Below are 25,752 nucleotides of genomic sequence, written 5' to 3' on the forward strand. Positions count from 1 at the left end.
TGTTTGCTGCTGTGTCCTAACATCCCATGCACTTGTGCCAGCCTGAAACACCAGCCGTTTCGCTGGCGTCGAAGAGACCCATAACGCCTGCTCCGTCGTTAAAAGCTCACACCCGTTTTATGCCGGGTCCCTTTCTAAATAACACATCAGGATGGTGCAGCAGTTCAGTAATTTCTTCTTACTAAGCCTTAATGCGCGTAACATTAAACAGTGCCAAATTCTTAGTTCCCACGCGAGTGGGCCGAACCCCGGGGCTACTGGCCAGCTTTTGTGTTGGAGAACGTACTACTAACTTGTATCCGAATCACAGTCCATCACGTTGAAGTCCAGCAGCAAGTTGTGAAGCTATCACTAGTCCAGCAGGTGCAGTGGCACAGATGCCAAGTCACTGATGACGCCCGCTGCAGCCTCGTTATTGCTGCATGTTAGTAGTGCCCAACTAGTGGGCAAGGGGACCCATTTCTTTGGTTGCAGTGGGCAACGTGGTCAGTACTTAATTTGGCAATAAAAAGGTGCCAGTGCCCGAAGTTCTCCTCTGAAACTCGCCGCTGCTGCAATTAAAATTGCAAACACGGAATACCTTGGCAGCGGAACCCTGGCGCCAACCCGGGCCTCTTTAATCCATTTACAGCCACTCCATGCCCTTCAGCTCACTCTTGCAGCTTTCTCCCTGTGCTACGCTTTTTGGTTTTTCCCCTTCTTCCGTCTTTCCCACGTGTCTTTTGCTCGCTGACATGCTTCAGGAAGACAAGTAAGTGCCGCCCTCAAAAATAAGTGCCGGTGCCCCGCACCGGAAACCACCGTCTCAAATTAAGCAGTGGACATGGTACTCGTTCTGTGCTCACGCGGTAGTTGTGTTCTGGGCCTCTGGGGAGAGAGTTGCACCCTAAACATGCGGCGTCGACGTATTTTGCAGTAATGGCAGTTGTACTGCCAACTTGACAACACTGAAAACCGGGGCGCAATAGCGGGTTTGACTTGCACCACACCGTTCCTCAACAGCTCACACCTTGCACTGCGTGATCGTGTTTAATGTATCATTTAATCCAGGCACTTTGCACTATCCATGGTGCAAAACCAATAAAAAGTCTATAAAGGCATTACAAGCACATGCAGTTCCACATCTTATCCACGTTTCAATTACTGGTGGTAGACCCGTGCCGAAATAAATCACTTTTGTGTTTCAAAACGTAATTTTCAACGAGCAACCAAACACGTCGTCTTACAAGTGCTGCTTGCAGCCAGCGGCACCGATATCCTTTCTCCTGTTTCCACTCAGCGTCTCGTTGGTTTTGCGCGCGAGCAGCAGCCACCTAGTCACGTTAACATAACTGCTTCCCTTTTACATACACACTTCAGGGTGTGTTTACTGTTTTTTTATTCTCGGTGAAACTGAGGTGCTACTGCGTTTACTTCTAACCCGCTTTATTTTCACCGGGATACTCACCGACGTGTTTTTGCATTTTGGACGTTAATTTGCAACACTACATTTCGCAGTTAGCAGGTGGAGTTTCCTTATTTTACTACGTAGTTAAAATACGTCCTGGCTGACTTTCCCTGTACTCAATGGTGCGAGAGTTGTCTGGTTGTCATACATTTTCTGCGCCAGTGCATAAACTAGGACTGGACTACAGAGCTTGTAGGAATGGTCTGACAGGTCGGTATGTGGCTCGTTTTGTGGCTGCTTGTGGGGCTATTTAATGGTCTGTTGGGCCCGTTTTTACTGTTGAATTCTCTAATATTACCACAAATATTGCAAGTAGCAATCACAAATGCATGCAGTCTCCAATACATTTCAAAACTCTTATACAGCTCAGCTTTACAAGATGTATGGATTTGCAGAAATGGGGTACTTTTTTGGCTACCTGTTTCACTAATGGAGGACACTTTTATTTTGGTGCCTGAGTCTATCCATGCGTCCTTGTGCAGGGCATCCAGCAGAAACTGGGAAATGGGCAGTGGAGTCCAGTAATTGGAGTAGTGTGCGGTAGGCCACACATGCACACACAACTACTCGCCCATCTACATGCACGTTCAGTCACACCTATACATTTACAAGCAGGCACACCTACACCCACCATTCACAAGCACATACACACCCATTCACATCATGCATGCAATAATACACATACATTCATATGCATTAAGCATTAAAAAACAAAAGACAAACTTAATAGGGCTGCAGCAGTGATCATGGGTGGTGGGAAGGAAGCCTCCAAGATTCCTGGAAGGGTGGGGCTGCTGCCTCCTTTTATTGACATTTGGTCAGCCAGAGAGAAGGCAGCATTCCCTTGCTTGTCACAGTGTGGGATGGTGTCAGTGAGAGTTGCTGACCCCATCCCACTCTGTGACAACGTGTCACTGAGTGATTCTCAGCCCTCTGCACTTCATGACTTAAAACTGAAAGCACTCAGGTTTGAGTCTATCTGTGATGTGCCCCCTCGTCATGAGGCGGGACCTTGAGGCAGTCACGCCCACAGGGCGGTGAAATCCTTAGCTTGGCAAAGTTCAGCTTGGGCGGCCAGGTGGCTTCACATTTAGCGTATGTATAGCTCCTGACTGCCTCACCTGAACATAAAAAGTGTGTGTCAGACTGACCTTTGCTCCTCCCGACACATTCTCTTTGTGTATACAAAAAGGTGGCGGGTGGGGCCCCTCCTCCCTTGAGGATGGGCTACGTCTGGGAATGGGTGGTGTTTGGAAGGGCAGCCAAGAGAAAGCAGTGGTGGAGGTTGGGGTGCCATGAAGGGTACTAATATACCAGGAAGGAGCAGATGCAGCTGGGCCAGGAACCACTTTGGGCATGTTGTGCAGGCCAGCTATGATTCTTATGTTGGCGGACAGAGGCTCAGAACAGCGGACTGGTTGGAGAGCTGTTGAGCAGCGCTCCCACTGCTGTGAGTGTATCTTTATTTTTGCATTTTTAGATACCTTTGCGCTCCACTAAGCTACCTGTAAGAAAACATATACAGAATTGTGATCCATCAGGCTTCGCAAACTCAAATACCCCTAATCAGAAAGTCAAAGTAGCCCTTACAAGTAACTTCGTCCAGCATGCGCATCTCACATCCCCACATTCAGGGTCAGAAGGTGCAAGTGATACCCGGGTACCAAAAAAAAAGGGTTACTCATTAAAGTATAGCAATGTTTCACTTTTTTTTTTAGTACATTTTTGGGTATCACATGGGAAGCATATTTTGGGAAATAATTGCTGGAAATTGTACATTTAAAGCACAGAACACATTACATTGATCAGGATTTATAGAAATGATTATGTCAATATTTTGAGGGCTTTAACCAATTTTATTTTAATGGACAAAACTGAGGCAAATTGTAGTCTTCTCAGTACACTTAATTTACACGGGTTAAAACTGGATAATTTTACAGTTTTACAGTGGTGTTTACCAGGGCAGTGGCGGATCTGGGAAACCAGGTCAGTAAAATTGGTCAAAATTAGATGGGGTTTATAGAGAATTCCACATAGTGGTTGGAGTTTTTTGTTTTGTTTTGTAGGAATAGTTCATTTTAGGAACATGGTTCATTCAGTTGAGTGTGGTAGTAACACTGGTTAAAATTACATAAATATCACTCTTGGAGGCAACTGTTCTTCCCCTCACATAATTTTTGTTGAGGGGCTATCCAGGGAATGATGTCACAATGGAGCTCGAAACCTAATCAGACATCGAACAAATGTCCATTCTGGAATGCCTATAGTTGGTAATGATTGGCAGTGCAGGACTGGGTAAATAGAACTGTTTTCTCTGCCCTGGACGGTCCCTTTAATTAGTGTGGTGTAGTATGGAACATTTGGAAGCACATTTCACATACACCACCCATGGCATGACGATGGGTTGTAAAGTTATTTCCACATAGGCTTTAACTTTTGTAGCCAACTAATATTTGTTATCATCATGCGCCCGGGCCATGTCTCCACACAAAAACCCATAATCAGTTCTGTTGCATGAAATCATTGTGCCACAAACCCAGAGGGGCTGTCATGTTATATTATTTGTAAAGCACAATTAACACTGACGCCTCTTGGTTCCAAAAAATATGAACAGTGGTAACTACCGATGAACTAAGGCGATTATAGTTTGAAAATCCATCAAAACCTGTGTCAGTACCCGAAAAGCATGTAATTGCACTAAGGCCGCTCATTTTTCCCATGCACATAACAGTCCTGAAAGCAGTTCTTATGCCCCCAGATCATCATCATCATATGTTAACGTATCCAAGTGTCATTTCATACTCGTCAAGATGCCTTTTGCTTTTAGAATGGTTCTGGCGTACTCAAAAGACATGATATATATTAGTCCTATTGTCACCACATAACATTCCAAGACAGGGTGACCGCCTGACTCCTGGTCACTACAGACACTTTGAGCTTTTCACCTGAAAATCATTGATTTAAAGTGTGTTAGTCTAACTAGTTCATTGGAAGAAAACCAAGACTACAACACACAGAATGCATTATGGTGTCACACAAAAATGCAGGACTGGGAACCTTGTCCATCATGACTCAGAGGAAGGTGGTCTCACTGTTCTAATATCAGTACATTACTACTTAAAAGGCCTCATTTTCAAGTGCTGAGGAACAATCGGGTACAAAAAGCACCTGGAATAAATACTAACGCATTTGAGTTGCTGTGTTTCATCCCATTGCTAGTTCCCCACCTCATACCGGGGAGTACTCTGTAGCAGCGGCTTTGCGACTACTCTGCCACACTGTAATTTAACCTCAATGGTTTCATTGCTGAAATTCTTCAAGGTAATACTCGGGGGACATTGCAAGGGCAAAATCTGGTACAAATCACAAGTGGTGTGGACCCATAATTTACAATTGGGAGCAAACAACATATTTACGCCGATTTGAAATTTACAATGGCACATAAAATGAGCCTGGTAGTCTGTATAATATTATTGTAAAGCATATATTTGTCCTCTTTGCACAATTCCATTGTAATGTACATTTTTAGCTATGTATTAATTTCACTACTGTATATATTTTCCCATTGTCCGCAATGCATATATCTACCCACTACCCAGTGCTGTACTAATGAACTAATTTACCGTTTTCCTAAAATGCTGTAGTGATTGACATATTTTCCTGTTTCACAAACCCACATTAATATACATTAGTTTAACCACACACAAGGACTGACACACGAGCAAAGGCCGCAGCACAGAGAGGCTGGCAGCCGTGCACACAGAGGCACAGGGAGGCAAGCAGACAAATACACATGCAGGCACACAACAGTACAAGCAAACAAGCATCCATCTGGGTAAGCAGACATCGCAAACCGTCAAGAAAGACAGGCACAGAGGCACATACATCGGTACACTGACACACACACTCACACTTACGTGCAGTGACACACAATCGTGCACTCTGAAGGGGAGAGACATCCACACAAACAGTACCTCACAAAGTACACAGGCGCAGCCCTTACCCTACCATAGATACATAGCTCGTTCTGGGACGAGTGGGGATGCGTTGATGCTATTAGTGGGGACTTCTGCCGGGGTAGGTGGTGCTGCATGAAGTGGAATTGGGCAATGCGGGGAGGCAGTTTAGCTGGTAATATCGGATGATACTTGGTTAAGGTGAAGAAGGATAACCAATGGTGGTGGGAATGGTGAAGGGGAAGAAAGAGGTTTCCCTTTCTTTATGTGCGATTCAGGTTCTAACACCATGATGACATCCTGACGACCATGCGCTTTACACGTTCCTCAATCACTTATTGAAGTCGCACATGCTGACTAGTGCGGGTGTGGTGGAAATTCCTTTCACATGATCATGGGGGAATACTACTGAGTATTTTGGAACACGGAGTCTCGCTGTGTATGCTAGTGGTGGTAATGTGTGATACTGCCATTGGCAGTGGGATGTTTATTAACACAGCCGAAACCCAGCTAAGGAGAAACAGAGCTCTGCAGGATGTTAGTTCAGGAGAGGAACTTAGGGGGTTGGGTGAAGTTCTAGGCAGCAAGAACAGGTGCTGTTGAAATTTAATGGGTCTGGTAATGCATGACTGTAAAATGGAGAAAACATGTATGTATTAAGACTGGAGAAAGGCAGGTACTGGAGATGTGACTGATGGGTGGCTAACAGTATAGTGAGGTTGGGCCTAGGGATTAGTGGGAGTCGATTGAGACATTAATTGGGGGACTGTTAGTAGTGAAGGTTGGATGTACATAGAAGCTAGAAACTGGGGACTGGTACTGGGTGGTGTAAGAATGTCTGAAGGTTGATATTCAGGAGGTCAGAATCAGAGAAGCTGTATGTACTCTACTGGTACTGGAGGAGGTGGGTACTCAGTGGCTAATGGGTTACTGGTACTTAGTGTTGGGGTTATATCATAGTAGGGATTGGTGTGGGCTGTGATGGGTGCATTTGGGTTAATATTGACACTACTTCAGAGGTGGAGATTAAGAAGTCTGGAAGTGTGTGGCTAATACTAGAAGATGTGGTGATGTACGTAGACCTGTAATGCGGATTTGGCATGTTGGCAAGAGGTGCACAACCTTTGGTTTTTGGAGTTATACTGGGGACTTGCACAGAGTCTGGTGGGGTAGGTAATATAGCAAGCGATGGATATGCCTAGGTTTGCAGTGTATAGCAAGTACAGTGGGAGATGAGTGGGTGAATGTAATGAGAAATCGGTATTATGGTTAAGTAGGAGGTTGCTGGGCCCAGCTAGGGGTGTTTCTAGTGGAAATGAGGTGTGCACAATGGAATTTAATGAGCCACCAGTTTTGTGCAGGGTGAGTGTTGAAGGAGGCTTTCTTATCCTCTCTCTCTCTCTCACACGCCCGTCCTTCCCAACTCAATCCTTCTGCTCCCCTCTTCGGTCCTTTAATCCCACAGCCTTGCATTCCCTGTCCCAAGCCTCACAGTCTCCTACCTCCTTTCCAATTTCCTCCGTTTCTCTCTTGCTGACTCTTTGTTCCTCTCTCTCCATTTTCATTCCTCACTCCTTCCCTACTGTTCCACTTCTTCACCTCAAAGCTCATGTTCGAGATTGTGCGCCCTCCAGGGTTGGACTAGCCTAATCTAAGTGTATGGGCCTTTTTTTTGGCAGTCTGTGGGCGTGTTGTTTGGCCAGTGGTGCCAGTTTATTTGCTATTGATTACACGGATATTACCACAAGCCATGCCTGCAGCAAACGCTTTTGTATGCAATCTCCAATACCTTAATTAATATCCATAGAGCCTACCTTTAAAAGTTCAAAATTTGCCTGATTCGTAAATATGGGTCATTTTTAGGTTGAGCATAGGGGCACAAGCGCTGCTTTTCCGACGTGTTGGTATGTATCTGGGCCTTTAACCACACCCACCACAAGCCCATCACTATCACTCGTTCATGGGCTTGCTGTTTAAAAATCCTTTGTTTTCATTGGTAACTGCTTTGTGTTTGTCCCTCCTTAGGGCGGTTTTGTTACCGCCTTGGCCACCGACCCTGTTACATGGATATTGCACTTTTGTTGATAACTTTGACTGCGAGTGAACTTCTTTTTCCTTTTGCCTCTATCCTGAGCACTCACAGCGGCGCTTTGAATTGGCTGTCTTACATCAACTTTTACTTTTTGTTTTCAGTTTGTGTGGCAAGAAAGTTCCAGTTAGAAATTTACAACGCTAATAGCTCTAACTCGAGCAAACGCGATACTTATTGCATTGCAAATGCTTGCTTAGCTATATAGTTCACAAATGGGGGACACATTTATATTTGCGCACAGGCCTATTTTTTGTGCCAGTCCGACCTTGAAGCCATCCCAGAACTCCCGAAAATATTGCAGTGAGTGAGCAGTGAGACAGTTTTGTGTGTAATGTGAACTTAAAAAACTGCTGCTATTTTATTACATATGAATTGACGGCAATTTAATTCATATATGAGGGAGGGTGGATTTTTGTTTATGTGAAACGCTGAAAAAAATATTTCTGCGTGCTTCAAAATTTGATCGTCGTGGAAATTGAGGCAGAGGTAAGCATAGCATCTAACAGATTTGTAAGCGTGGAAGCAAGGATTTGGGGCTAGGTTTTTCAGTCACACAGTCTGCATTTTAGCCCCTAGAGAATATCTCCTAATTTTTCCGGATTGATCACAATCAAAATATTCTTTATGCTTGTTTGTCTTGCTACTGCAAAACCACTCTAGAGTAAAGCCAACTTACAATGTATGCATATCCCATGCTGTATCAATCTGAACCAAAAAACAACACTCATTCCCTATCTGTCAAGTAAATTTCTGCATTGCACCATAGCCCGACAGGCAGATCCGAGCTTGTACTTCACCACATCCTCCAGAACCACCATTGTTTGCAGGACTGACATCAATGTTACTCCTGGGGCTAACAAGTAACCAGAGCACCATCTTGCATAGTCCTGTTCTGTCTCTCCATCTAACCTATATGCTACTTCTGTTGCAATCAATTCGCAACCCTTGAGCACTGTTTGATGTAATGCTCAAAATAGTGGTTCTATGGCCATCAAATACAGCTTTACCAGTTGCCTCTCAACCAAGTTACTTCTTCTCTCCACTGATTTTTTATTGCTTCTCCCTAGGCATCATCCAGTTAATTTTCTACAAATATGTTCTTTCTTGTTTCTCTCCATTGTAACTCTCCCCTTTCCCCACCTAATTTCACTATCACATATTTCCATATACATTTCGCCACTTCTCATTGCCCCATCTCTCCCTTTTGATTGTCCTTTTCCACTTTTTCATATGTATCCTTATTTAAATATGTTCAAGATACATGGATGTTGATTTAAGAATGGTAAATCTACTCTTACCTATATGCATTTAACTAAAGAATAGTTGGTGCTTGGTATTTAGTCAACAATATTTTGGTCCCGCGATATTTTATATTGGATATTCTAACATGAAATCCAATTGAGACCATTACATTAATGCTATGTTATGTGCATTTATTTATACGTTCGCATAGAGATTACCACTTTTCAAATCTGAGTGCCCTTTGTGGTTCTGGAGTACTCCTTCACCTGCCCAAAAGAGGTCTGTCGGCATTACTCGTTGTGTTTGTATTGTTTATCAGGGGAGTACTGGGTAATAGTAAACACAGTACAAGAAGCCTAAACGTCGCTTGCATTCTGTGAATAGTTAAAGGCCAAGCCCTTCCAACAGGGAGAGTTCTCCGTTGATCACGGGTTTGTAATGTCATGCATGGAAAGGATCCTGAGAGGACATTGGGTAGTGTCCTCTGAGGTTGGAAACATGATCTGTATCATTTACGGTTATATTCAGAGCTACTGGAATGATTTGCTTCTGTGGTTGTGACGTTTTCTGCATCAATATGGATTTCTGATTTTGCCACTTTACCCAGAGCATCCTGCATAATCTGTAGATTTTCTTAAAAAACATGATTGTAGCTCACCGACATATACAATCACTGACCAAAAACGTCACAACTGTGTCAAAGCAGTGACTGATCATTTGCAAACGTTAACTGGTCACACTCCGTTTGCTGATTGCTGTATTGAGGTGTTAAACCGGCACTAATGAGGTGCAACTTTGCCCACATAGTATTAATAGTCACTTTAATGACAAAACAATACTATTATAGTTTGTGCCACTATACACCACATAATTTTGTGAAACCTAACACCTAAATTGGATCTACAAAATGAATACCTTACTCCGGGAGTTACATAGAAAATAAACACACAATAATCACCCTTGAAATTGTTCTAGTGAAAAGAAGTACACCAATAAAGAAATCATTCTTTATGAAAAAGCTAAGTGATACTACAAAGTTTTTAGTCTGTGGCGAACTTAAGTTGGCAATTCATTCAGCTGTACAAGGTTAAGACAAAGCATGCCTTTCAGTAAAAGGAACCATAATTGCATCGCTTCGCAGAGATCACGGCAGGGTCCCTCGCGTCTCAGACCCGTTAGGAATTAAAATAAGACTTTGAAACGGGTCCATAACGGGCCCTATATGCATGTCCTTAACTGTACTGCAAATAACAATTATAAATTGCTGAACAAATAATGTAAAAAAAAGTTAAGATTTTACACGTTAGTGATTTCGTTTCTGTTCATATTTCACGTTTTACTTAATCGGGCAACAAAATACCGGTCGGGTTGCACATTACACGGATCAGAAAAATATAGTTTACGTGTTTCAGTCATGCCCCTAATTACATAGGGCTCGCCTCCTTTACAGAATCCCCCCACTTTTTTCGAACCCACTTACGGCCCTGATGGCACACCTGTTGAGTTCAGATTGAAATGTTCATGCAGAGAAGTAATGTTCACTTCTGAGAACCGCTATGATTCAGATCTGACAAGGCAATCAATCAAGGGATTTGTAGAGCATGGCAAATCACCTGTGAGGGTTTCAAGGGGCTGGAGTTGCTAGCTGCTTAATGGTGGACCTTTCATTGGAACAGCCAGGTCTTGAGTCCTTTCCTGAATTGCTGGAGCAATGAGGCAGCCGAGAGGTGCAGGGGAAGGTCGTTCCAAGCTCTAGCTGCTGGGTGTGAGGAGTGTCCCCCGCTATTGCTATTGCTTCCGTGGATCAGGGAATTGTCTGCGAGGAAGAGGGAGGCACATCGTAAGTGTCTGGTTGGTGGAAGGTCATGCGTTTGTTGCTGTATGCCAGTCCTCTGTTATGCAGGGCTTTGTATGCGTGGGTCAACATCTTGAACTGGCATCTCTTCTGGATCAGGAGCCAGTGTAGCTTCTTGAGGTGAAATGTCATGTGGGTTTTCTGGAGAGGTCTAGGATGAGTGTGGCAGCTGAGGTTTCTATTACCTGTAGTTTCTGCAGGAGGCGTGCAGTGAATCCTAAGTAGAGTGTGTTCCCAAAGTCCAGCCTGCTGGTGACGGGAGCCTGCGTGACTGTCCTTTTGATGTTGACAGGGAGCCACCATAAGATCTTGCGGAGCTTGCGCAGGGTGTGGAAGCAGTCAGATGAGACTGCATTTACCTTTTCTTCATGCTGTCCAAGATGATACAAGGTTGCGGGCGTGGTCTGTCGGGGTGGGGGAAGTGCGGAGTTCAGCAGGCCACCATGCTTCGTTCCACAGTGAGGTGTTGTTCTTGAAGATGAGGACTTCTCTCTTGTCCGTGTTCAGCTTAAGAGAACTGTTCTTCATCCAGCTGGCAACGTCCATCACACATCTATGGAAGTTGGCTCTGGTGGTGGAGGGGTCTTCCAACAGCAAGAGGAAGAGCTGGGTGCTGTCAGCGTAAGAGAGGACATTCAGTCCAAGCAATCTGACAGAGTTGGCCAGGGGGTTCATGTACGTTTTGAAGAGGGTGGGGCTGAGGGATGATCCTTGGGGGAACGACATGAATTGTTTGGATTCAGATGTGAATGGTGGGAGACGGATTCTCTGGGTTCTTCCTGTGAAGTATGAGATGATCCATTTGAGGGCATTTCCCTGGATTCCAATTTGATGGAGTATGTTGATCATGATATGGTGTGAGACGGTGTTGAAGGCAGCTGACAGGTCCAGGAAGTTGAGGACAGCCATTTCACAACAGTCTAGGTGGGCTCTGATGTCATCTGTGGCTGTGATCAGGGCTGTCTCAGTGCTGTGGTTGGCTCAGAATCCATTTTGAGAGTGGTCCAGGAGGTTGTAGTGTTCCATGTATTTAGTGAGTTGCTGGTTGAGAGCCATTTCGAGGACCTTCACCAGAAAGGGGAGCAGGGAGATGGAATAGTAGTTATATTGTTCTGCTGGGTCAGAGAGGATGGATTCTTTAGGAGGGGCCTCACTTCAGCCTGTCCAGTCCTAGGGGAAGGAGGATGAGGTGATGGAGGTGTTCAAGACTATCTTGAGCTTGTTGCCAATCATCCTGCTCCTGGGGTTGAAGCCGTGGTGGGGACAGGGGATCTTGGGGCTCCTGAGTGCATGTAGTTCATGATAGAGATTGTGGCTTAAGTCGTGAGGGGGTCCCAGTCGTGAGCAGGCATATGCACTTTTCTTACAAGGCTGAGTACTGTTGGCCGCAAAGAAAAAGAAAAGTGCCTCTTAGGAAAGCAAATGTCTACCAAGAAACCACGGCAGACTGGGGAGGCCTCAAGTACATATGCAATTTCATGAGTAGCAACAATGCACCTCTAGGCCAGCACAGCTGTAATTATAATAGCATTTATATATTGTTTCATACCCCTAGCGAGGTACAAATGTACATTAGCAGGAACAACTACCACCACTCCAAAGCGCAAGGGCAAAGGAGACCCATTCGTCATTGCATTGAGGCAGCCCAGACCCGACCCCAAGTTATAAAAAACAATTTCTAGAATCATGTACTTCTTTGTAGTCGGACCTCATATCTGGAACCAATCACACAGTTAATCATGCGCTGAGAAAGATTATTTAAAACACAGAAATGTCAGAAGTTCTCTAGTCTGATAGCACGTGTATTTCTCATAATAAGACGACAACGGGATACCTCCTGAAAAAATCCATGTAAGAAAAGAAATGGAAGTGGAAAATAAAAAGTAACTTCTCTACAGGAGTGGAAACTATACCAATATTGACCAACACAACAGTTTCAGTAATCACTATTGAAGAGGGCATAGGTACATCTGTATCTGGGTCTTTCATAGACAGGCATTCACTTGGTGCTGGCCATTATCTTAACTTAATAAAACAAACTGACACATGTTCAAGAGCAGTAGCCAGAACAATGGTTCTGTCATGTAGGCTCTCATTATCCTAATGAGGCTACTGGATTTGGGCAGCAGAATTATGTGTGCTGTTGGGGACTGAGTCTGTTCCCACTACAGGTGGAACCTGTCGGCCTAATCTGGGTTTTGTCCCGGCTAACTAGCAGTGCCTCATGTTTACTCAAGAGTAGCGATGGTTGGGCAACCGAGCGCAAGACTCAATTGACTCCTCAGGGAAATCGTGGTCACTCAGATCTCATCTGTTTCTCTCAGTTACATTAGTCTCATGTATGCAATGACAATCAAAGGCAGAGTATAGTTCAATAAAGTTTTATTGAAGTAACTGCATCTTAGTTAATAAAGCATGCATTGCAATAACTAGGACGATGAAGCATGACAGGATTAAAATTGTGACAAGGAGAGTGAAACATTAAAAATAACGCTACTATATTGTCACTAAGATCGTTAGGAATAGCTCCTACCTCGGCTATGTTAGAGCATAGCATGTTAAGCTCTAATTCTGCCCTTCAGGTTCCCCTGGAAAGACATCATCCCTCATACCTGAGCAAGAGGCCTGTAGTCTACATAGGCAGCTGCAGCAAAGCACTCGGCAAATAGCATACAGTTGTGGTCATCTGGCTGGAATCTCCCTCTAACGTACATGGGTCAAAGTAGTATTCCAAGAAAGGATCCCCACATAATATTGTGTATGTTTCTGTGAACATTAGAGACAAAGCAACCCACGTTTGCCGGCGCCCTATCTCACTGCAGACTTGAGAAAAGCAGAGTGAAAGAAATGTCTTGTTTAAGAACGCAGTGCTGGCCTAGGCAAAGAACAGCTAGATAGAGAAAATAAAACAAGACCACAAATGTGGCTATTGTTAAAATAATAAAACAAACCTGAATAAAATATGTCTAGGTTAAAGTGCACGGCGGCAGGCATAGTTTGCTAAAATAACGTGTATGAAGTTATAACTAAAATGGCTACACAAAACCTTCCCCTTGCCGGTTCAAAGCCTAATTATATATAGAAGCTACTAAAATCTAACCTACGGTGTATTAATAAGAAGGTCAATAATGACAAGTTAAAAGACACTCAAGCTTGTATTAGAAGGACAGTTTAAAATGTTAGGTGTGGCGTCAAAAAAACTAAGAAGCCGAATTTCAAAAGTCAGAGTCATTTTGGAAGTTGCCAATTGAATCCCGGATAATTGAGGAAAGGAAATCTTCCACTTAGGCAGGTGGTAAAGTAGGAAGTTCATCGCCAAGGAAAACTAAGGAGGCTTTGTGTTCCAAAGCCTGAGCTCCAGCCAAGGCAGCAGCATTCCGTGGTGTACCCAACAATGAGTTTAGAGCTGCATAATCCACAAAGGGCAACTCATAAGTAGCTTCCCGTAGCAAACGCACCCTCAATGCGCATGTCCATTACCAGACATGCGCGTTGAGGGTGCGTTTGCTACGGGAAGCTACTTCTGAGTTGCCCTTTGTGGATTATGCAGCTCTCAGCGAGAACATCAACAGATCAGCGTCCAATGAAAGCAAGCGCTGCGTAGAAAGACAAACTTTCAGTACATGTGCGAACGAGCACCAGAGGCACCGAAACACGTGCTGCACACAGTGCAAAACCAGTCTGAATGACAGAGATCAGTCAGACTCCAATTGATCCAGGAGTGATGCTCCAAAGTACTGCATCAACCATTCACTACACAGCTGCACTGGTGGAAGAGCTTTCAGTCCTCCTTGTTGTGACGGGACAGCCATTGTGCAGAAAAAGTAGCAATAGCAAAACTCCACCTACTATAGCCAAAGTTATCAGAAATCCCCCCAAAATACTCGAGAATATTGAGTGGATGGCTGAAGGTGTTCAGCCGCATATAGAGGAGATAGTGGGAACAAAACCAGAACCAACAGCCTTAAAGAAATTTGTGATTCCAGTACTACTGGATGCATCAGATATGCATCCCACAAGCTCACCAAAGTGTCTTAGAAAGTTGATACTTAAAAGGGACTGTATATCTGCTGATGACCTTCCAACCCGAAGCGCATAGGTCTCTCTCGCAGATGTAAGCGCTGTAGGAAAGTACCATCTTTCTTGGCATGTTACCCCCATTTTTACCTGTATGTCAGTATGTCTTTGCCTCTCTCACTGGGATCCTGCTGGTCAGGACCCCAGTGCTCATAGTTTATGGCCTAATGTGTGTGTCTGTATAGTGCTTAACTGTGTCACTGAGGCTCTGCTAATCAGAACCTCTGTGCTTATGCTCTCTCCGCTTTTAAGTTTGTCACTATAGGCTAGTGACTTTGTTTACCAACTTCAATTGGCACACTAGACCCCCCTTCTAAGTCCCTAGTATATGGTACCTAGGTACCCAGGGCATTGGGGTTCCAGGAGATCCATATGGGCTGCAGCATTTCTTTTGCCACCAATAAGGAGCTCAGACAAACCCTTTCACAGGACTGCCACTGCCACCTGCGTGAAATAGTGCACACACTGTTTCACAGCCATTTTCACTGCACTTAAGTAACTTATAAGTCACCTCTATGTCTAACCTTCACTTGCTGACGGTAAGGTGCAAAGTTACTACGGCCCTCATTACAACTTCAGCAGTCCTACAAAAAGACAGATGAAGCTGCGGCTGCCACTATACCGCCAGTGCTGGCGGTATTTGTGGCTCCCTATTATGACTTTTCCGCTGGCCCAGTGGAAAAGTCACATCAACATTGCAGCCGGCTCATAATGGATCCGGCGGCAATGTTGATGTGCAGCGGGTGCAGCAGCACCTGTTGCGCATTTCACTGCCCTAAATTCGGGAAGTGAAATGCGCGATGGGGCTGTGCCTGGGGGCCCCTGCACTGCCCATGCTAAATGCATGGGCAGTGCATGGGTCCCCAGGGGCACCCCAAGTCCCCCTTACCGCCAGCCTTTCCATGGCTGGCGGTTGGGGACTCATAATCCCCAGGGCAGCGGTGCTTGCAGCGCTGCCCTGGGGATTATGACCGCCTGGCGGTCAGTTGGAGGGGCCGGCAGTATGGCCGTGGCTATTGCGCCACGGTCATTATACACTGCCGGTACACCACTAGTGTACCGCCGGCCGACCAGGGCCGTAATGAGGCCCAAACTGTGAGGGCACCCTTGCATTAGCAAAGGTGCCCCCACATAGTTCAGGGCCAATTCCTGGGACTTTGTGAGTGCGGGTACGCCATTACACGCGTGCACTACATATAGGTCAATACCTATATGTAGCTTCACAATGGTAACTCTGAATATGGCCATATAAGGTGTCTAAGATCATGTAACTGTCACCCAATTCCAATTTTGGTATTGGGGAGCCAATTCCATGCATCCTGGGGGCTTCACCATGGACCCCCATGCCAAACCAGCTCTCTGAGGCTTGCAATTCAGCTATAGCTGCTGCCACCTCACAGACAGGGTTTTGCCCTCCTGGGGTCTGAGCAGCTCAGTCACAGGAGGACAGAACAAAGCATTTCCTTTGGGAGGAGGGTGTTACACCCTCCCCCTTTGGAAACAGGTGTAACAGCCTCTGGAAATGCTTTGAAGGGCACAGATGGTGCCCTCCTTGCATAAGCCAGTCTACACTGGTTCAGGGACCCCTTGTCCCTGCTCTGGCACGAAACTGGACAAAGGAAAGGGGAGTGACCACTCCCCTGTCCATCACCACCCTAGCGGTGGTGCCCAGAGGTCCTCCAGTGTGTCCCAGACTTCAGCCATCTTGCTTTGCAAGGTTTGGAGGTGCTCTGGAGGGCTCTGAGTGGCCAGTGCCAGCAGTTGATGTCAGAGACCCCTCCTGATAGGTCCCTATCTGATGAGGTAGCCAATCCCCCTCTCAGGGCTATTTAGGGTCTCTCCGGTGGGTCCTCTTCAGATTCTACTTGCAAGTTTCCAGCAGGAATCCTCTGCAACTACTACTTCATCCTCTGACCTCGGATCAACCGCAGCCTGGTCCAGGAACTGCAGTAACAGCAACAAAGTATACAGAAGGGATACTTTTCCTCTGCAACTTCAGCTCCAGCCAGCAACTGCAACAGTTTCCACAGTGTGAATGCTCAGAGGACTCCCTGTCTTCACCCTGCACCAGAAGGACCGAAGAAATCTCCCGTGGGGTGACGAGATGCTCCTTGGAACACAGAGGGTGGACCCCATCGACAGACTGTCCTGAGGTCCTGCTGTCCCAATTTTGAGGTTGCAAGACCTTGCCTTCCCCGAGAACGACAGTACCCCTGTGCACCGCGTCTTCTTCACCTCTTGAGGCCTCTGTGCACTATTTGCAAAATTCCTTTCCTAGGTCCCCAGCACTCTATCCTGCGACGCTCATCTCGCTGAGTTTTTCTCTGGCGGCGTGGGACCTTCCTTTGCAGTGCTGCACCACCTGCATTTTGCACCTCCTTTGACCCCGTGTCCTGGGACTCCGTGGGTGCTATCTGGTGCTCTGAGGGCTATCTGAAGTGCTGAGAGCCCCTTCTTCTTCCTCACACAGAGTTGAGGCACCCAGGTCCCTCCTGGATCCAGATAGCGCCTACTTGACGCAAAACTGGAATTTGCCGGAACCAAGGCTTGTTGGAGGAATCCAGCCCCAAAACTCAACTGCATCCAACTTCACGACATGGGACATCCAGTGCATCATGCAGGAACCCGCTGACATCTTACTTGGGTGCATTTCTGCAGTCCTCGTCCAACCGGGGACTCTTCTTTTGCACCCTCTTCTGGGTTGACAGGGGCTCCTGTCCTTCCTGGAACTTTTTTCGACTTTTGGACTGGGTCTCCTTCCTTTGCAGGTCTTCAGGTCCAGGAATCCACCATTTGTTGTTTGCAGTCTTGCTTGGTTCTTGCAATAACTCTAATCATGACTTGTAGTGTGTCCCAAGGAAACTTGCAGTACTTTACTCCTGCTTTTCTGGGTGCTGGGGTGGGGTAATTTACTCACCTTTGCTGTATTCCTACTCTCCCAGCGATTCTCTACACCCTACACTTGTCTAGGGGGGAATTTGTGATGTGCATTCCACTTTCTTATTATATGGTTTGTGTTACCCCTAGACCTATTTTCTCCCATAGCATTCAATATCATTTCCTATTGTTTGCACTATCCTACACGTAATTGCTTACCTCATTTTGGTGTCTAGTGTATACATTGTGTACAATACTTACCTCCAGAAGGATTATTGCCTCTAAGATATTTTTGGCCTTGTGTCACCCAAATAAACTACCTTTATTTTTAGTAACACTGAGTATTGTCTTTACTTGTGTATAAGTACTGTGTAACTATAAGTGGTATTGCAGGAGCTTAGCATGTTTCCTAGTTCAGCCTAAGCTGCTCTGCTATAGCTATCTCTAACAGCCTAAGCTGCCAGAACATTACTACATTTCACTAATAAGGGATAACTGGACCTGGTGTAAGTACCCAAGGTACCCACTACAAACCAGGCCAGCCTCCTACAAGCACCACATGTTTTTGAAACAATAAAGCCTTGAGTCTGCTCAACTTGTCAAAATTCACATTTAAAGTAGCGATATGGGGCCATACTTCAGCTACTTCCCTCTGTCGTGTAGGAGGAAAAAGTACGTTCCCGCAGCATGTAACAATCTTAGAGACCGAAACGACAAACTATTCCGGCTCGCATCCCACAACAGTTTTCACTATTGAGGAGGACCTAGCTGCCATTCGAGAGCATTTGGAACGCAGATCTAATTAGGGGGACTGGGACTGCCTTCAGATAACAAGCCAAGTTCGCTGCTGAAGCACTGCACACCCTGTGCAAGGACAGCTGTTTAGAAACCATTGAATGGCTGACAGAAGTCTCACATTCACTATTGCTAAGAAAGACTTCTTTCATGCCTCTGAGACATTTGTATGAGAAGGGCAGCTCTCACACCTCATGGATGTAACTATCTCCTAGCCTTTCATATCTGTCCACTGGAATGTGTTCTAAGCAGGACGTGAATTGAAGTGTTGAAATAGGCAGATTAATTACCCTGTGTATTAACCACTCAGCAGATGGTATTTCAGCCACAGTAAAAGGCAACTTTTCTACTTTTTCAATATTTAACATAAGTCGCTTTTTTCTTAGCCATTAGTAGTTGCTGTCGCATTAAATTAAATGTGGAAAATATGTCCCTTGCACTAACGTATTGCCAGGGAACGCGACGTGCCCTTAGTGTTTGTAGTGTCCAACCCAACTGCCTAATGGACCTTAGTTGACTCTGTCCATGGTGTAAAGAAGACATGTCACTTTGTATTATGTCTATTGCAGAAGAAACAATGTTGTTCAAGGTGTATATCCGGTCGGACAGGGTATTAATCCCATTATCTACAACAGCTAATGCCTTCTGTAAGTTTTCCTGATCTATTTGCCTTAACCGGGCAGCAGCTTCTTGTTGAGAAAGCTTCCAAATTTCATTATAGACTGCATATAACAAGCGCTTTCTGCTATGTTTTCTGGGGCCTAACAGGAAATCTTGTAATTCAGTGTTATTCGACAGGAGACTGAGGTGTTCTCTTACAGCATCTAGTGAGGAACTCCTAAACCATTGCTGGCATGGTTTCCCTACAATGTATGTTGTTACTATACCCGCATGTTCAGATGACACACAGCGAGGGTCAGGCCTACTCGTTCTAAAACCCCTAGTGAAGTTTATAAAACGTTTATAACACACATTGGTATCTATTGGCCACAATAACCACCCACCAGGACGTGAAAGTGAAGCATTAAACATGCCATTCTGGACCCATTCATCGAGCTGATCTTCTGTTGCATTTATGTATTTTTGCCATTTTTAAAATTTTGCAGGGGCAGGAATACTGGGCACATTCAATTCCTTACTCAGCAGTTTAACATTGTGCCCAGAAAAATATGCACATTTTTCAGAATATATTTTAGAACTCCCATGTGGTGCAGTTGGACAGTGTTCCCATTGTGTGTAATTAAAAATATTCTTTGGGGTACTTGCTCTATGTATGAAATGGTGTCCATAATAATTATAGCAAAACATGTCACCATAATTGTGTTTGGATTGATAAACATCCTCGCTTTCAAACACAGTAAAATACTGCAATTCAGTCATCATAGAATCGACTGTTTTCACATTCCAGCCATCAGAAACAACTCCGGGTATTATTAAATCGTTCATAGAAAGTTTAAACACATATGGTATTTGAATGACATCCGTGGGGCCGTATATATCAAATGTGACTTTATTCCAAACAATCCCATCAGGAACTGGTATAGCGGAAATGTTCACAAAAGACAAGTCTCCACGGACCTTGAGAACAAAAATAGGGTTTTAGGACCTCATCCACCAGTTCAACTGTTGATCTTTCAGGAAGGTAATGACCATGTATCAATAGAAAGAATGTAATAACAAAGCCAATCCAAAGGAGGAAAGCTAATACAGTCAAGGAAAGCCAAAGATAGTTCCATGGGAAAATGAAGTAATTTGTTTTAAGGCAATTTATCAGCTTACGTGTTTTTGGCAGTTCAGATGTAGAAGAGGCAAATGAGTCTCAAAAGGTGTCATTGATGTCGGCAAAGTATCCTGAGCAGTTTGTGCAAAAACTGGAGCCGTATTTGAAGGTGGAGACCAGTAGGGGTCTCCCTCGGTGGTTCATTGTAAATAACGCCATCTGTCTGTGTAGAAGTTGGATCAAATCGATACACAATTTCTATGTTACTCGTTACAATTGATGTTAGTGGAACTAAAGCAAGGTCATTTTACATCCTCCCCAAGCTAGGAGAGGTGTCAGTGTTGTTGCTCAAAACTTGTAGAAGGACATCTTGACCAGTAGTGAGAGGGGTACGGGAACTACTGGTATCTCCTCTTGGTCTGCTGTGTAGGATCGGTCACATGGTGTAACTTGACATTGTCGATAGATACAAAACGATTTTCTTTAGCACCAGCCAACAGTAGTAGAATGACAGTTCTGGTACCATGTATTCCCAAGACTGGGACCGGTGCACGATAAGAAGGACCAAACTCCTTTTTTACAGCAACTTTTTCACGTACTAGATCCCCAACCTTTGGAATCCAGCCGGTAGGTGTTATTGGTACATCCTTAATCCTATGGAGGCAGCACTGGCAGAAGCGTTGTCATCACAGAATTGTTGTAATTCCTGCAAGACAGTGACACGTTCATTTATGTCAAAAGGTGTTTCTGCCGCCTCCACGCCAGGACCATCAAGATCTGGAACATACATTCGAGTTCCAAACAGGCACTTGTATGAAGTACAACCCCCAGGGACCTTCTAGGCAGATTATTAAGTGCTTCCTGGACTCCAAACAAGTGTTTAAGCCAACTACGATCTGTGCCTAATACTCTGGCTGTTAAGGATTGCTTGAAATCTCGGTTTCGTCGCTCCACGACACTATTTCCCTCAGGATGAAATGGAGACAAGTAATGGAGTTGGACCCCTAACGAAGCCATGGTGTCCCTGAATGTCCTTGAGGCGAAAGCAAGGCCCTGGTCCGGGTGAAAAGCAGCAACTTCATATGTGCTGAAAAAGACTTGCAAATCTTTAATAACAGTCCGAGCGTCAGACGAGCTTTGTGGCCACACCCATAGAAATCTGGAGCAGGAGTCAAAGGCGACTAAGATGTATTTGTATGCACTGTCCTTTGCTAGGGGACAACAATGGTCCACGTGCACACATTGTAAAGGTTTGTTGGAAATTAGGAGGGGTGTCTGTGGTGGGCGTTTGACGGTGGACCCCTTAATTTGTAGGCAGATGTCACAACAAAGGACATACTGCTTGGTCTGTTTGCATAGACCAGGCCAATAATTACGTGCTTGCAATAATGATATTGTACCTACCACATCAGCATGAGTGGAGGAAACCCCCTCATGCGCTGCTTTAATCAACTCTAGTCTTGGGTCTTTATTGGGAATTACTCGAACTCCCACGCCAGATATTTTTACTTCTGCGTCAAGGAAGCCTCCCTTTCGGTAGGAATATTTAGCGGGAAATGCTTTTGGAAAGGGCGTGCCTTCAGCCGTGGCTTTCACGGCAGCCCATATGTCATCATCCAGTTTTGTTCCAGAACGAGTTACTGCAGCAACAGCAGCTGTGACTACTGCTGATTTGGCTGCTTCATCAGCCTGTCTATTTCCAGCAACGTGTATTCCAACGCGCTGGTGTCCAAGTGTATGTACAACATGGACGTTTGGTAGCGTTTCCTTTAGGTCCACTACTTTTCCCCGACAGAGGTCTGTGTTTGATGGTGTTACCTTTAGAATCTCTGAAACAATTCTGGAGCCAGTAATGCAGGTATTCATTGAAGGACTGGACACAATAGTACGAATCACAAACAATCAGTGTTAGCTGTGCAGGATCGTTATGTTCCAGTGCCATCACCAGGGCCTTTAGCTCTACCAGTTGTGCAGTACAATCCCCTAGGGTTTGCGTGAAAGTATGTTGTGGATAGATATTGATGCTTTGTGCCTATTGCAGGTTGTGCTGAGCCATCGGTGTACATGACTCTGATATTGATCAATAGACAATGTATTTGCTGGAACTGGGTATTCTAGTTCATACTGCAAAAATTCTAGTGTTTGTAATTTTGGGTCAAAAATGTAGTAGACATCAGTGGCTGTCAAAGACGTTGCCCATTGAATCCAACGTGGATGTAATGCTTTAGTGTTTGCAACACTGGCTTTGGTAACAGCCTCAAGGGCTGGAATTGGAGATACAATAATAAGGCATTTCCCCTGAGCTAGTGGTCTCTCTTTAATGACAGACATCTGAACAGCAGTGAGAATTCTCTCAGTGGGAGCAAAGTGTTGTTCTGCTGCTGAATACAAATGAGATTTGTATGCTATTGGGACTGTCTCACCCTCATTGAATGTTACATAGGTGAAACCAGTGGCACCAGCAATTACTCTGATGGCCAGATGTTTTTATTGTCCCTTGTGTGTAAGTGTTGTGCTGCAAGCATGTCTGTTTGCAAAGCTCTGAGAATGCGTGTGTGTTCCACTGTCCAAATGTTACTGGAAAGGTCAGGACGTATTAAGTCATATAAAGGTTTTATGTGAGATGCATAATCTGGAATGTAAGTTCTGCCAAAATGTAGGAAACCCAATAAGGATTGGAGTTTTTTTAATAGTATTTGGAGATTGTAACTGTGTGCATTTTTCCAAGAATTGTGGTGCTAGGCTCTTTCCTTCACTTAATAGCTCGTATCCCAAAAACAGGACGTTAAGGAAGGCTATTTTTGTTTTTTTAAAGTTTAATTTGTAGCCGAATTCGACAAATCCTACAACAATGCGGGCTACCCGTCTTAGATGCTGCAGTAATTCATCATCCATGAGATAGATATCATCTACATAGGACAATGCTTCAGGGTCAATGTCGTGCAATATTGAAGTTACATGAGCTGTGAACTGTCCTGGACTGTTCTTGTACCCTTGGGGTAAACAACAGAATTTTTCTGGGAGCCTAGTGCACTGAAACTTGTTAAGTATCTACTCTCAGGTGCTATATTTTGGCAGAAGAAACCATTGGAAATGTCCAGTGTTGTTTTGTATTTTTTGCGCACTTAGGGCCATATGTACGAACACTTTTTCCCATCTGGGGTGGTGCCCGTCAGACATTGCAGCGCCAGTCTGACGAGGAGCAACTCCGATGATGAAGCATGACACCTATTTGGGTGTGTGAGGTTTTTGCTCCTAAAATAGGACCCTCCCTTAGTTGCTGTCTATTTTCCTAACTGGAACAGTGTACTTTTCTTGTTTTGCATACCTCTAGGGAGGCTGTACACTGGACCAATATTCCTCCCTATCCCTCTGTTTATCAGTATATTAGCGCAGCTGTTCAGCTGTGGGATTTTGTGCTTCACTATACCCTTGCGATGGATAATTTCCAGGGGCTTAGTTTTGACGACAACATTGTATCTGCAATCTTGCAGACCCCGTCAATCTTGGGAAATGATGGTGCTGGACCTTCAGGTCCATCAAAGGAAGAGTGGGACAGGCTCTCCACACTTAAACGTGACCTTATTAAGACGGTCCTTCATGGGACCATAATGACCGAATATTTGAGAGCGAACATTGCTCCTAATGGTCTCTTAGTATCAAACATACCCAGGATTTTCCTTCAGGATCTTGCATTCAGGAAAGACTGGGCCCAGATCGCCTGGAAATGTACCAGGGACTGGTTGGTACTAATTATTAACACATCCAAACGATTAGCAGAATCCATTTTGGTACAGATTAGTCTTCTTGAGGGTTCCTTAAAAACCTCTATCTCTCTTACTGCTTTCAAGTGCCGGTTATCTGAGATTAACTCTGAACTCAACGAGACGAAGGAATTTCTAACCCAACAGAAGATTACCAAATTACAAAAGGACATCTCAAAATTCAGTAGAGAAAAGGTATATCCTTATATCTCAGACGACTTCTCCGCCGAGACTTACTCTGTCTCCTCAGATGAATCTTCTTCCTCAGTAAAAAAAACCCGGAAATACAGCAATAGCTCTTCTTCCGACGGATGGAATACGGATGATGATGGAGCACATCCCTTCTATCAATATCCCCAATACCCTCCAGGACAACCACTGGGGTGGCAACAACCCTTCCCCTTCTATCAACCTCGCCCAATGCTTCCTTATCTGCCTTTTTTAGGCCGAGGCCGGGGCAGAGGAAGAGGCAGAAGGAGAGGAAGAAGCAGAAGAGTTCATTGGGCCCAGGAAGAACCACAAATGGTGACCCGCAGCCAAGGGAAGAACCCACCCAATCGGACTTAGTGGTCAATCTTTCTTCCAGACCACTTTCCTCAATGGAGACACAGGTTTTGAATAGAGGGCTAGGCTTTGTACCCACCCCTAACGAAGACCCCTTCCGTCTTCACTGTGAAATGTCTCAGTTTTTCAGAAAAATCAGATTACGGTGTTTCTTTGAAGGGAGACCTGACATTGAGGAGCCTCAGGACTCCGGCCTCAAGAGACCTTCAAAATTCACGCCCCCTACTTCAGCCATCCCTTGCGAAGTACTTGCTTTTGAAAAAGCTGTACTTAATGACATTACTTCTCTACAACCTAAACAGAAGTTTGTTAATACTCCTAACACTGAAAAATGCGCTCTTAAGACTCTGGCATCCGACATGAGCATTGTCATAAAACCTGCAGACAAAGGGGGAGCCATAGTCGTAATGAACTCTACTGATTATCGACAGGAATGCCTTAGACTTCTTGGGGATTCTTCTCATTATATCCAGATCACTAAAGATCCCACTGAGAGACTTCAGACTGAAATACGTGGAATGATAGAGGAAGCCCTCGGCAATACATGGATCTCGCGCAGAGAAGCTGAGTTCCTGGATACTTTAAATCCACGTATCCCGTATTTCTATTGTCTCCCTAAAATTCATAAAGGCAAGTCACCTCCTCCTGGCCGGCCCATTGTCTCCGGTATTGGTTCTGTCCTTGAACCACTCTCTACCTTTTGCGATCATTTTTTGCAACCAATTGTACGGTCATCTTCTACATACTTGCAAGACACTAAGGATGTTCTCAACCTTATAGAGACCATCAACTCCACGGTTCATGTTCATGCTTTAATCACTATGGATGTTGAGGCTCTATATACGAATATTCCTCAAGATGCCACATTGCGGGTTGTTGAAACAGCCCTTTCCTTCAGTGATCACCCTCTTACGACTCCGGCACATTTCATTATGCACTGTGCGTCTCTGGCTATGAAAGAGAATTTCTTTCAATTTGAGGAGCTCCTGTTTCACCAGATCCACGGGACTTCTATGGGAAGTACTTTTGCCCCGAGTCTCGCGTGCCTCTATATGTTTGATTTTGAGTCACGATATATTTTACCAGACAGCAATCCATTTTTTGATAACATCAAATTATGGCGCAGATATATCAATGACATTCTGATAGTCTGGCAAGGGACTTTAGAAGAGGTCGATCTAGTCACATCTTGGGTCAACACATTGGACCCCTTTCTGAACTTCACATCCGCGGTGTCTGTCACCGAGATACCTTTTCTGGATCTTCTGATCACTATAGTGGATGGTAAGCTACACACCAGCACTTATCGTAAAACCACTGACCGTAATAGCCTCTTATTATATGATAGTCACCATCTCAAAGC

Source organism: Pleurodeles waltl, chromosome 5 (assembly GCF_031143425.1).
Source record: "Pleurodeles waltl isolate 20211129_DDA chromosome 5, aPleWal1.hap1.20221129, whole genome shotgun sequence".
Taxonomy (NCBI): domain Eukaryota; kingdom Metazoa; phylum Chordata; class Amphibia; order Caudata; family Salamandridae; genus Pleurodeles; species Pleurodeles waltl.